The sequence below is a fragment of the Triturus cristatus genome, chromosome 3_2 (assembly GCF_964204655.1).
Source record: "Triturus cristatus chromosome 3_2, aTriCri1.1, whole genome shotgun sequence".
NCBI classification, from domain to species: domain Eukaryota; kingdom Metazoa; phylum Chordata; class Amphibia; order Caudata; family Salamandridae; genus Triturus; species Triturus cristatus.
This window is the reverse complement of record NC_140584.1, coordinates 997,369,214-997,383,255: the sequence shown is the minus strand read 5'-3', so window position 1 is coordinate 997,383,255 and position 14,042 is coordinate 997,369,214. Positions and strand designations below refer to the sequence as shown.

At 48.2% G+C, this 14,042-nt stretch overlaps 1 long non-coding RNA gene across 2 annotated transcripts in view; it reads right to left on the bottom strand.

Moving 5' to 3' along the window:
- LOC146858975 (uncharacterized) overlaps positions 1–14,042 on the bottom strand; it is a 294,899-nt gene that overhangs the window by 17,693 nt on the left and 263,164 nt on the right. For both annotated transcript variants that reach the window (XR_014979718.1, XR_014979717.1), the window contains exon 2: positions 2,932–3,071. This is a non-coding gene — a long non-coding RNA (uncharacterized LOC146858975). The remainder of the gene's footprint in view (positions 1–2,931; positions 3,072–14,042) is intronic.

Sequence of the window (14,042 nt, the reverse complement as noted above, 5' to 3'; positions counted from 1 at the left end):
AATGGTAGTAGGGTGAACCAAGGGCCTTAAAAGAGTGTAGGAACATGAACTGGTAATATTGAGAAAATATAAATTAGAATAGGGGCTATCATCATTTTAATGGAGTCCAATCGACCCCACCAGGAAAGGAAAAGAGGATTCCAGGCGGAGAACAATTGTTCAATTCTGGATAAAACTGCAGACATATTTAATTTAATTGACGAAGAGATAGAATTAGAGAACCAAATGCCTAGATATTTAATTTTTGGAACTATTCCAGGCAAAGCCAGTAGAGGAGAAAAGGTGAGGAAGACAGGTTTTGGTAAGAGGAAGGATTTCAGTCTTATCTGAGTTAATCTTATATCCTGAGACCAGAGAGAATGTGTCAAATTCAGATAATAAAGGGGGAACAGAGACTTCTGGATCAGATATAAACAAAAGAATGTCATCTGCATATGCATAAAGTTTCAATTGGCTGCTACCATAAGGAAAACCAGAAATGGATTTGTTGTTACGGATAGAAGACAAAAAAGGTTCAAGTGCCAGGACAAAAAGAAGTGGAGATAAAGGACAACCCTGACGAACACCCCGCCGAAGAGTAAAAGACGCGGAGAGTTGCCCATTCACAAGCACCGAAGCTTTGGGCGCAGAGTATAACAGAGAGATAAGGGATATGAATTTGGGGCCAAAACCATGCCAACGTAAAGAAGCAAATGAAGAAGGACCAATTCACCCTGTCAAAAGCCTTCTCTGCATCAACGGAGATAGCGGCCAAAGGGATCGAAAGAGATGGGGCTTTATTCAAAACATTAAGAAAAAGGCGAGAATTATCAGAGGTAAGCCTACCTTTAACAAAGCCACATTGCTCCTTACCAATAAGATGGGGCATAAGGGGATCTAAGCGCAACGCAAGCAATTTAGCAAATAATTTATAATCCATATTAACTAAAGAAATCGGACAGTCATTTTTACAAAATTGGGGGTCACGGCCCTCTTTCGGAATAAGACAAATGGTAGCATCCTGAAAAGTACCCTCTGCCTTGCCAGATGAGTAAAATGACTTAAAAAGCGTTAAAAGTTTGGGTAATAAAAGATCCGAAAAATGTAAATAAAATTCAACAAGGAAACCATCAGGACCGGGTGTTTTGCCTTTAGTGAGGGATGTCAAAGCCGAGGAAAGTTCATGTAATGAAAGGTCTAGTTCAAGAACCGGAAAATTGAGGTGAGAGTTGGAAGGTTTAGGGAGATTCTCAAAATAGTTCTGAACAAGGGTAGGAGTAGGGGGAGATTCTGGGGTATAGAGTTGTTTATAGAACAATTGAAATTGATCAAGTATTTCTTTATCTTTATGTAAAAGAGTATTATCAGAAGAATAAACAGATTCTATAAGAGTACGTTCTTTATGGGATTTCAGATAGTTAGCTAAAATTTTCCCTGACTTATTGCGACCTCCATAATAATGAGCACTACTATGAAGAAGAATTGAAGATGCATTATCAGTAGTAAATGTATTAAATTGCAATTTTGCTCGCAAGAGATCTGGTGACATAGCCTTATCTGAAGAAGTATAGAATTTATGCTCCAAAGATTTTATATACGCTAGGGAGGTTTTCTGCCTCTGAAGATATTGTTTCTTTTTCTTAGAGACAAAATCAATAATGAATCTTCTGGCAGTAGCCTTAAAGGAGTCCCAGAGGATGTGAGGAGGGGTATTAGGGTCACAGTTAAATAAAAAGAAATCCTTAGCAAAGGAACGAAAAGAGGAGGAGAAATTTGGATCAGTGAGAAGTGCCCAATTTAAACGCCAACGGGAAGACTTGGGTCGCGGTGGAAGTAAGTCAAGGTCTGTTACAATAGGGCCATGGTCCGAGATCACTATAGGTTCAATAGAAGAAGACAGTACGTTTTGAGACAAAGATTGGGAAAGAAAAATGTAATCCAGTCGGGAGAAAGAAGTATGAGGAGGAGAGAAAAAGGAGTAATCCAAAGTGTCAGGATGCGAAAGTCGCCAAGAGTCAGTAAGATGGTATTGCAGAATGGTGTCAAGAAATTGTTTATGAGTTTTGTGAGGTATGAAACGAACCGTGGATTTACGATCAAGGAATGGATCAACAATCTGGTGACAATCTCCACCTAAAATAAATAAGTCATCTTTATATTGAACACATTTCTTCGTGATTAAAGGCCAAAAAGAGCAATCAGGTTGTGTAGGGCCATAGACATTAAAAACAGTTAAAGGTATAGAGTTAATGAGCAACTTAGCTAGTATTCATCGACCATCAGTATCATTTCCTTGTGACAAAACATTACATTTTAATTTCTTATGACATAAATTGGCAACTCCATTCTTTTTGTTGGTGGAAGGTGAAAAAAGGACTGTACCCACCCAATTCCGTTTTAATTTAAGGGATTCAATTTCAGTAAGGTGGGTCTCTTGCAAGAGAACTATATCAAGATTATATGAAGCTAAATGGGAAAGAACTCTCTGCCGTTTAATGGGGTTAATAAAACCTTTTACATTCCAGGAAACAACCTTGAATTTACATGTAGCATAAAATTAATAGAAACAAAAAGTACAAGAATGCATATATATATATCATACACTCGATAAATAAGAGAGAGAGAAAGAGAAAATGAATGTAACAAAGAACAGAAAAGAAAAAACAAGGATGAGGTAAAGAATCCTTAATAGAAAAAGAAATGAAATTATTTGTAAATGGAGAAAAAGAGAATAAAAGTAGAAAGGGAATGTAGAGAACAAGCTGAAAGAGTACGAAGAGGAAGAGAGAAACACTACATATAAAGAAAAAAAGAAGATAGACATAAACAGAGGAAAAGGGAGTATAACTATCCGACAAAAAGGAAAACGGGGGAAAGAAAGGGAGGAAAAGGAGAAAAGAAACGTAAGAAGAGACAGTACATATCCAAAAAGGATTACTGAGAATAACATACCTGAGGGGGATACAAAAAGGACGGAGGGGTAATGGAGACACTCAACAAGACAAGCCTCCCAGGATTGGGAGTCCGACCGCATCAGGACGAGGGACGTAGGAAGGGATCCATATGGATCGAAGAAATAGAGACCAACTGATCTATATAAATGAACAAAAGAAATGGTTAATATCAGGAAAAAGACATAGGGGAATACATAACAGCCACTATAGAACACGGGGAATTAAGAACCTTGAAAAGTTAAAACGCCTAAGAAAAGCTTAATAAACCTATGGAGAAACATAAAAAGGTAAAACGTGAGCATAACAACAACCGCATATAGCAGGTAAATGAAGAACAAACACCGGAAATCCTGTAAAGAAAAAGAGGTTAATGATCAGCCATTAGGAGAAATGGAAGTATCCATGTGACTATTAGTTTGGATATGAATACAATTCTTATGCTCTGCAGGGTCTTGAAAAGTCCATGTTTGGTTTTGGTGCGTGACTTTGAAGATACAAGGATGGAACAAACCGAATCTAACACCCAGAGTTCGCAAGGGGACGCGGAGATTCAAGAACTCCTTTCTTCTGGAAGCAGTAGCGTTGGAGACATCTTGGGATAGATAGACCTTCTGACCCAACCAGGAAACTTGGCGTTTAGATCTTGCTGCAGTAATAACTGAAAGAAGGTCCGTAAATTTCAAGAAAAGGATAATGACACCACGTGGCTTAGTTGAAGCAGATGAACGAGGACCAAGCCTATGAGCTCTTTGGATGCTGAGAGAAGTAATTGCTGGCATGTCCAAGAGTATCGGAAGGAAGGAAGTAAAGAATGTAACAGGATCGTCCCCTTCCAAAGATTCCAGTAATCCGTATATACGCAGATTATTCCTCCTGTTTCTGTTTTCTAAGTCCTCTGTATGTTGTTGGAGAGCGAGAACCTGCTTTTCCAAAGAGGAGATGCGTTGCAAATGAACAGATAACTCTGAAATTTGTTGCTCTACTGACGTCACTCTGCTATCCATGGCAGACCACTTCTCTTCAAGGAATTGCATCTTGTTATTGGTTTCTTCTACAAATGGGCGCAAGGCGCAAATTTCCTCTAAAATCAATTCCATAGAAATAGGAGACGATGGTTTATCAGGAGACGGAGGATCCTGCTTTAAGCGTTTAGAAAGCGTGGCAGGTGGAGAGGATTTGTTTGAGATGGAATGTGTCGGGGACGAATGATTAGAAGCGACACCCGCCATTTGGGCTGTGTGGGGAGATGAGACTGACACCAAAGTCGATAAGGACGTTGCTGGAGAAATACTCTTGGCAGGGACAAAAACAAAGTTCGGGTTGCGCAGTTTGCTCATAGGTTCAAAACTTCAGGGCATGGAATGCGCAAAGCAATTATAAGAAGGATTAGTAGTGCAGCAAGTTTATTCATAGACAGTTGAATTCAGCATAAGGAAGCAAAATGTTCCGTGAAACCCAGCACATTTTAAAAACTTCCACAGCGAGAGCAAAATGTGCGCATAGTAATGAAGATGAAGCAGTTCGCAGAGCCAACAAAGAGGTAAGTAGAAGTTATCCAAGAAGGAACGTGAGGCAAATCGTCATCAAAATGGCGGACATCTTGAGGAGAAAAACATTAGAGGGCGTCCATGAAACCTGGTGTCATGAATAAAATAAATAACTGTTTAAATTGTGTGGCACATCAATTCAAATAAATTCGCTGGGTGATTGAACAGAAACAAGCAGCCAGGAACCAGCACACACGGAGCATTCCTCGAGGGTGCCTAGTTTCAAAACGCGGGTGCGCATAAACAAAATGGCGGCTGTTACGAGGCAGACGATGTAGCGAGTAAATAAGGCATTCAGCAAGGCAGGTGTAAAACGTCAAAGGTCTCACCAAATGCTCCCATGATTCCGGTGCACGGCGCAGCAATAATTTCGCCGAAAGGATGAAGAAAAATGCACCGTCTGGACCAGGAAACGTCCCGATGCGACGGAGCAGCCCCTCTAGGCGGCCATCTTGCACGGCGCCTAAGCCACGCCCCCCTTGGATAAAGAATCTAATCCTTCCAACCACACAAATCCAAGTCGGACTTAGATTCATATGGTTGGAAGGATTAGGACTGACAATTTCCTTGAAGATTCGATCTGCACACCACGTGTGAACATCGTTTCACTTGTGCAGGGTTGGAAATTTACCTTAAGACCCACTGAGAGCAGTCGGACTTGTGTGACCAGCTTCCATCAGTTTATAACAACATTTGACTATCACGAAGCTCTGATGAGAGCCTCGGTACTTCTTGCCTGGGATTCGATACGCGTTGACACCGAGGAACCACGAATTAACATTAATTTAATTAGAGGGAAATGAAATGAAAAGTGCCCCCCTCCATTTGTAGTAATTGTTCCCCGTGTTTAGCATTCCTTTGAGGTAGACCGAGTGGTTGTCAGGTTTCACGGCTCCCTTGCCTGCTGTTCCCTCTGCTTGCCAGCTACGTATGAATGCATGCGGGACGACATCCTCACTTCCGGCTTGGTCCGTAGCGGTCTAGTCGTTCCCGAATGCACCAGAGCGTCACCAGCGCTTCTGGGGGAATCCGCTTATCAGCGGCGGCTTTTCCCCCGGCCAGCGCTTCGGATTATTGAACCTACCCCCGACGCCTCCGCGACTCTGTTTCCTGCTGTGTCCGGAACCCCGGAGGATTACCTTTGTCGTTCGCTGTCTTCACGGCGAGTACCAAGCTAGTCCCGCAGCGCTGAAGCGCATTTGGAACTCCGTTGCCGCGCTGAAGCGCACTTGCCTTTGCTCACCGCGCTAAAGTGCATTGGGAACTCTGTTGCTGCGCTGAAGCGCACTTGCCTTTGCTTACCGCGCTAAAGCGCATTGGGAACTCTGTGTCGCGCTTGTTGGAACACTGCTGCTACGCTGAAGCGCATTCAAAACTTGATCACCGTGCTGGAGCGCACCCAACCCTACTTACCGTGCTGAAGCACCTACAGACAACACACCCAGGGCTGCCAACCCACGGTGCAAGCGCCCCTAGGGTGTACGACACTCCAGTCCGGTTGCATCATCGACGATCAGGAACTCTTGGTTGTATCGTGGTGTGGATTGGTGCCGTCCTGTATCACTTATTTTATCAGCACGGGCATGCTTCTATTCCTCAACCGCAGCAAGTACTGCAAGACGGAGCAGTCTCTATTCTTTTGACCTATAGCGCAGGAGCGCTTACTGGCCCAGCATAAGCGGTCTGGTAGCGAACCTTCTGGAGAAGTCACGGAGGTGAGTGTCGTTCCACATGAGTGCATGGGTTGAATGAACCCGGTCTGCTATGCGGTAGTAACCATTTGCTTGTCTTCCTATACAGTTGGGGGTTGCCTGTCCACCCACACAGAGGGAAATTCACCATTCCACGTGACCCCGTGTCTACCTTATTGGCTACCATCCCGGCTACCATCCTTGCCCTAGTTTGTAGCACATCCAGAGTGGGATAGGGTGAGAGTGGGGGCGTTAGCTCCTGCCGTCTCTGCGAGATTTCTCCACTTGTAACAGGTAACTTGTGGGGAACCTGACAGAATCCGAAGCCCAAGATATTCCATCTCGCCCAGACGGCATGAGCGACACCGAGAATACTTTGCAAGACATAGCAGCTATGCTTGGAAACATTCAGGCTGAAAACCTTAGCCTACGGCACAATATGACAGCCTTACAAGGCCAAGTGGCAGCAGGGGGAACAAATCCCTGGGGTACTGCCCCTTCTCCTAGGGTGAGACAAGAAAGGCTGTTACAACCTCCCGTTTTTACCTATGAGGGCACCTCCTCTCAGGCCCAACCCGAGAGTACAATACAGGTCATAACACCTCATCCCGTTCAATTAGCCCCACCTGAACGCTTCTATAGGGACAGTACCAAGTACAGTGTCTTTCTGCATCAATGCTATCTGCACTTCATGGCAAGAGCAACGGCCTTCCCTGACGACGCTTCCAAAGTCGCATTCATTCTCTCATATATGGGAGGCGATGCTGCACAATGGTCCATTCCACTAGTGGACAACGATGATCCCATGCTGTACAACCTGCCTGTATTCAAGGAATCCCTGAGACGCATGTTTGCCCGTCACACATTTATCCAAGCCGCAGACAACGAACTGCTAAATCTGAAACAAGGCAACACGGACCTGCTCCATTACATCACAACCTTCAGCAGGCTGGTCATCGAAGCATGCTGGCCCGAGAGCAAAAAGGTGTCCGTATTCTACAGAGGCCTGCGTGACGACATAAAGGACTAACAGGCACATGCATCAAGTACAAAACCGGTCGCAAACGGGCAGATTCTCAGAATCTGCCCCTTTGCGACCGGTATTTTTGCATTTGGGATGCATCATCCCAAATGCAAAAATCGCTATTTAAGGAATCTCAAAATTGGGATTCCTTAAATAGCGATTGCATTTAAGGAATCCCTAATTGAGATTCCTTAAATGCAATGCATTACAGTTTAAAAAATAGCGATTTTGCTATTAGCGTGAGCAAATTACCATGAGGCTGGACCTCATGGTAATTTCCGAAAACTTAGAAAAATGCACTTATTTGCATTTTTCTAAGTTTCATGTTGCCCACACACATGCCCTTAGAGCATGTGTGTATGCAAAATTTGTGCAGAGTGAACATACATGGGTGCAATAGGGTGTCATTTTGACACCCTTGCACCATCGAAATTGCGGGAGCAATTTGCGAGTACCTACTGGTACTCGCAAATTGCTCCCGCAATCTCTAATTCATTCCTATGGGCCTGGAGGCCCATAGGAATGAATGGGAAGACATTCCTTAATTGCGACTCGCAATTTGCTAGTCGCAATTAAGGAATTTGTGGGAATCGCTATTTCTTTAGCGATTCCTACATGCATAGGGTTTTGCTATTCCTTAATTGCGATTCCTTAATAATCGCAATTAAGGAATCGCAAAACCCTATGATGATGCATGTGTCTGTTAATCTCTCAAATACCCGATCCACCAGAAGAAATAGGACCTGGTAGTGAAGGTTAACTACCAGCTACAAGAACGTAGAAACGAGAGGACCAAAGGGAGCGACCCTCGATTCCTGTCTTTTAAAGAGAAGACCAAGGATGAGCCAAAACCGTCCGGTGAGGCGCCCGAACCTATGCAGATAGGCAGCATTCGTGGTCCTCTTACCAATGAGGAGCGAGAAAAAAGAAGGAGACAGAATCAGTGTCTGTATTGCGGAAAAAACTGACACTTCGTCAGAGAATGTCCAGTAAAGCCACCCCGGACAAGAGGGAGAAGACCGTTTGCACTGCCTGTATCTAAGCCGGACAAGGCGGGAAACAGGGAAACCCAGTAGGTAACGGGGTCCGTCTACTGGGTTCCTCATCCTGCAAGTTGACGACCCCTGCCTCTTTCAGTGGCAACCGCCATATAGGTCTGGACGTAGTCCTACGAGACAGGACAGGGCAAACCTGGCAAGTAACCGCCCTTCTGGATTCAGGGGCCACCGGCAACTTCATTGATGCCCAGTTTATGAAGAAGTTGGGAATCCCCATGACACCGAAAACCAGACCTGAACCCGTGAAGGCAGTGGATGGGACTGACCTCACCTCGGGTCCTATACGGTACCAAACTGAAAACCTATGTATGTCATTTGTGAACACCCATACGGAGACCATCATCTTTGATGTGATCGACACATCCCAGTTCAAGGTCATATTGGGCCTACCATGGCTGGTACGTCATAACCAGTGTATAGACTGGGTATCCAGAACCCTGATCTTGGATTCGTCCTATTGTAACGCTTCCTGTTACACACCCACCGGCTCACCGGGTACGCAGGCCATACAGGGCCATAATCTAACCGTAACCGGAGTATGTGGAACCATGATGGACAAGGTGCCTGAAGAGTACCAGGACCTAGTAACTGTGCTCGACAAGAAGGGCGCCAACACCCTTCCTCCCCACCGCCCATTTGATTGTAGGATCGATTTGGTCCCGGGCTCCACGCTGCCATGCAGCAGGATATATTCACTCACAGAAAAAGAAAACGAGCATCTCCGCTCCTATTTGGACGAATATCTCAGGAATGGGTTCATTCACCACTCCAGGTCTCCTGTGTCTTCTCCCCTTTTTTTGTAGCGAAGAAAGAAGGGGATCTCAGGACATGCATCGACTTCAGGGCGATGAACGCCATCACCATAAAAAACAGGTACCCTCTACCACTGATTTCCAATCTGCTGGATCAGGTGAAGAACGCATCTATTTTTACCAAACTGGATCTAAGGGGGGCCTACCATCTAGTCAGAGTCCAGAAGGGTGACGAATGGAAAACAGCGTTCCGGACAAAATACGGTCTCTATGAGTACCAGGTCATGCCTTTCGGACTCTGTAATGCCCCCGCGGCGTTCCAATACTTCATCGATGAAGCCTTGAGGGAGTATCTCGATATTTTCTGCATTGCATATATCGATGATATTGTCACGATCGTACTGGATACCTGCGCCGAGTGTCGAGTCCGTCAGAAACCAGGAAGAACTACAAATCCCAGACTCCCCGGCAGTCCACAAGTCACGCAGTGGGTGTGCCGCGGGAAGTACAAAAACACGACACGCCCTCACGACCAGGCCGATTATTCCCGGACGTATCCAGCCTTGCTGCAGCAGTACGGAGTCGCCTGTGAACTCGCCTTTGTGCCCTGCAGACTGGGATACGACGCTTCGGCTTTTGAATCTCCCGCATTTCCCGAAGTCCGCGACGTTCCACGGAACAGACCGCGGAACGGTTTCCTGTTCTCCGCTCCCGTCTCCTCCGAGAGTCCGGAGAGGAGGCAACCATCTTTGTCCTTCGTCACCCGCGGAGTACCGGAACAGGTACTTCCGTCTTGGCTCTCCTCACCTCCCGGCTCCTCCGCGAGACGAGGCGCAGCGCCAAGAGATCCCCAGCGCCCAAGGATTCCGGGCGGAACAACAGAGAGGTAATACTTGTCAGCAGACCTGCCCCAGGATTTCCGGGCTTCCTCAGTCCATGGGTATCGCGCTCCTCGGCTCAAGGATTCGGAGCCTGGCAGTAGTAGCGCCATCATCTACCTATAAGGGCTACCGCGCCTATTGGGCGCCATTGCGTTGAGAGAGGAAGGCCTGCTCCTGGGGCTTACCCTAGACCTCTTTGGTCCCGCTCACCGCTCCCGAAGAACATTCACCAACCCTGGGGGGTGCACCCGCTAGGCGGAACTTACCGGACTCCCGTGTTGGAGATACCTAGCCAGCACAGCGCCCCTTCACTTCACAGCCCCCACACCTCAGTTAGGTGGGAGGAGACGTCAGGTAAGCGACTCACTCTATAGGGGATACACAGAGGGAGGCTCGAACAAGTCGGCTATCACTCATAGTGTGTTTGTTTCCCTTTAGATCTCCGTCCCAGCCGTTCCTGTCTCACTTCCCTCGCTCACCTGCCTCCTCCGTCCGAGTGTGTAATACATCCTCCGGACTAGGGGCAGATGGGAGGTGGACCCAATTTAGCATCAGCGTCATTCTGAGGAGAGGAAACCAGCGGGTACGCGACAGAATAATCGGCCCACGGACATATCTCCTCCCGATCACGCTGATCAGGTCATGGCTACTTTAGAAGACGTGTTAGCCTCGCTAGCCCTGATGCAGGCGGAGTTAGCCGCTTCCCGGTCAGAAACGGCCGCCTTACACGCACGTATGGATAGAATGCAACGAAACCCCTTCGATGCAGGGGCCCCGTTTTCCTCACAGACCCCTCCGGTAGTGGTAGAAATGCCTGCCCATGTCCCGTTGGCCCCCCCTGAAAGGTTTCATGGGGACGTACACAAGGTACAGGTTTTCATGATGCAAGTCATGCTGCACTTTCACTGTAAGCCTAAACTGTTTCTCACCAATCAGGCCCGGGTGGCCTTCCTGATTTCCTACCTGGCAGGAGACGCGGCTCAATGGGCCGTTCCCATCGTCCGCAGGGACGAAGCCTTACTGTATGATTGGGACGCTTTCCGCAGCGCATTCGAAGGAACCTTCGATCGCCGGGCAGACATCTTTGCGGCTGACCGCGACCTGCTAGCTCTCCGGCAAAAACCAAATGACTTTCTAGGCTATATGAATAGCTTTCGTCGGTTGGTGGCAGAAACCGACTGGCCTGAAACCAAGCAGGCGGGTATCTTTTACCAAGGGCTCACGGACGAGCTGAAAGATGTCATCGCCCAGATTGATCCTCAACCCCAGACCTGCGCCGCTATGGTAGAACTGGCCTCCAGGTTGGAGCATCGTCTTCGTGAACGAAAAGGGGATCCCAAAAGGAGAGAGAAGACGTCCGTCTCCTATGAAAACAACCGATCTCCTGATCTCGCCAGTTCCAGAGCGGACCCTATGGAAATAGGGACCGTGAGAGCCTCATTGACCCTAAGTGAACGCGACCATCGACGTAAACAGGGACTCTGTCTTTACTGTGGCAAAAAGGGCCACTTCCTACGCGAGTGTCCGGTTAGGCCTAAGACGAACAGACCACGGTCCGGACAAGCCGCCCTCGCCATAGACGAAGGGGCAACGGGAAACGACAGAGCTTGAAGGACCAAGGAGGGAAGCCTTCAAGCCCTCACTTCATCCCTTCAATGGAATCCACCCTAGATCAAGAGCCGGATCACTTCTTTATCTCGCTGACCGCCATCATCAACCAACGGAAAAGAACCATACGAGCCATGATAGACTCCGGAGCCACTGGGTGTTTTTTGGATAAGGAAGAAGCCGACCGACTCGGAATCCAGCTCACGCGCAAGGAGCCTCCTGAGCTCGTGTACGCTGTGGATGGGAAAGAACTGGAGTCGGGGCCCATAAGATATGTGACTCCGTTTCTTTGGATATCCATAGGAAACGACCATGGAGAGCGGCTGCAGTTCAACATCATACAAGCCCCGCGATGCCGACTCATCCTAGGGCTACCCTGGTTACGGAAGCATGAACCGATGATAGAATGGTCCACCAATACCATCTCGTTCCACTCGGCCTTTTGTAACCACCACTGTATCCAAACGGCCCACCATCAACTCACCGGCCCAACTACCGCTCAACACATCGCCACAGCCGCAGAGAAGGACGTTAAACTTCCAACCTGGTACACGTCCTATCAAGATGTGTTCAGCGTCCAAAAGGCTGAAGAGCTACCCCCCCACCGAGAGTACGACTGCCGCATTGACTTGGTACCTGGTGCGGTGATTCCGTGTGGCCGCATCTACGCCCTCACAGGGCCGGAAACCACCCACCTGCGAGAATATCTGGACACATACTTGAAGTTGGGGTTCATACGTCCCTCGCGATCCCCGGCAGCGTCGCCCCTCTTCTTTATTCCGAAAACTAACGGCGAACTACGCTGTTGCATTGATTACCGCGCCCTCAACGCCTTAACGATAAAAAACAGGTACCCGTTACCCTTGATCCCGGTCTTGTTGGAACAAGTACGGGAGGCCCGTTTGTATACCAAGTTGGATCTCCGAGGGGCGTACCATCTGGTCAGAATGAAGGATGGCGACGAGTGGAAGACCGCCTTTAGAACACGGTTTGGGCTTTATGAATACATGGTGATGCCCTTTGACCTTTGTAACGCCCCGGCGGCCTTCCAGTTTTTCCTCAATGAGGTGCTACGAGACTTTCTGGATAGGTTCGTCGTGGTATACATCGACGACATCCTGATCTTTTCCAACAACCAGGAAGACCATGTCGTCTATGTGGGGCGGGTATTGCAAGCCTTGCGGAACCACAGACTACTGTAAACTCACAAAATGTGAGTTCCATGTTACCACCGTGGAGTTCCTCGGAGTCCATCTAACTCCCACAGGACAGGTGATGTCCACCCGAAAGGTACAGGCGGTACAACAATGGCCACCACCTCGGACCATCAAGGAGATCCAGAGCTTCCTAGGCTTTGCGAACTTTTACCGCCGGTTCATTCACCACTTTTCCCAGATGGTTTCACCACTCACCAGATTGACGCGGAAGAACGTGTCGTTCCACTGGTCGTCCGAAGCCCAAAGGTCCTTCGACCAACTCAAGGAGGCCTTCACGTCAGCTCCCATCCTGCGACACGCCAATCCCGACCTTCCCTTCTCAGTGGAGACCGATGCCTCCGATATAGCCGTAGGGGCGGTTCTTTCTCAACGACATCCAGATACGGGCTGTCTTCACCCAGTGGCCTACATGTCCCGGAAGCTGAGCACCGCCGAACAAAACTACGCGGTTTCCGAAAAAGAACTCCTCGCCATTAGGGAAGCTTTCCTAGAATGGCGACACTGGCTACTGGGGGCGCAACACCAAGTCACTGTCTTCACCGACCACAGAAACCTCCAGTTCCTGAGATCAGCGAGACACCTCACTCCTCGGCAGAGACGATGGATGCTTTTCTTCGCCGAATACCACTTCATCGTGACCTACCTTCCCGGCTCGCAAAACAGAAAGGCCGACGCCTTGTCACGACAAGATGTGCACCGGCTCCCGGCGGTGGAACCCAAGCAGGCGATCCTGTCTCCCGGGCAAGTCATTGGACTAACAGAATCGGAGTCCTTCCTACGCGACGTAAAGCGAGGGGTCTCCTCGTTTTCCTGGATAGCCTGGTTGAAGAGACACCAGGACTGGCGCCTACGAAGCGGCATCCCAATGCGTGGCTCGCAGGTTCTGGTCCCCTCTCACAAGTTACGGCAACTCGTTTTTCGGTGGTGTCACGAACTACCTAGTGCCGGGCACATGGGAGGAACAAAGACCCTGGAGAAAGTTCTTAGACACTTCTGGTGGCCCTCGGTCAGACCGGACGTTCTGCTATGGGTCAGTCATTGCACTGTTTGCTCCCAAATGAAGGCCGATCATCGCAAACAGCAGGGCCTCTTGCGTCCACTGCCAACCTCCTGTAATCCCTGGGAGAGAATATCGGTAGATTTCATCGTGGGTCTACCTAAGGACCAGAATTGCACCGCCATCGTGGTAGTGGTGGACTACCTTACCAAAATGGGGCACTTCCTAGCCTGTAAGCAAATCCCGACCGCTGGAGCCCTTGCAAAACTTCTGTTGGTCAACGTCGTCAGGCTACATGGCCTTCCGCTTGGTATAGTGTCGGACAGGGGGTCTC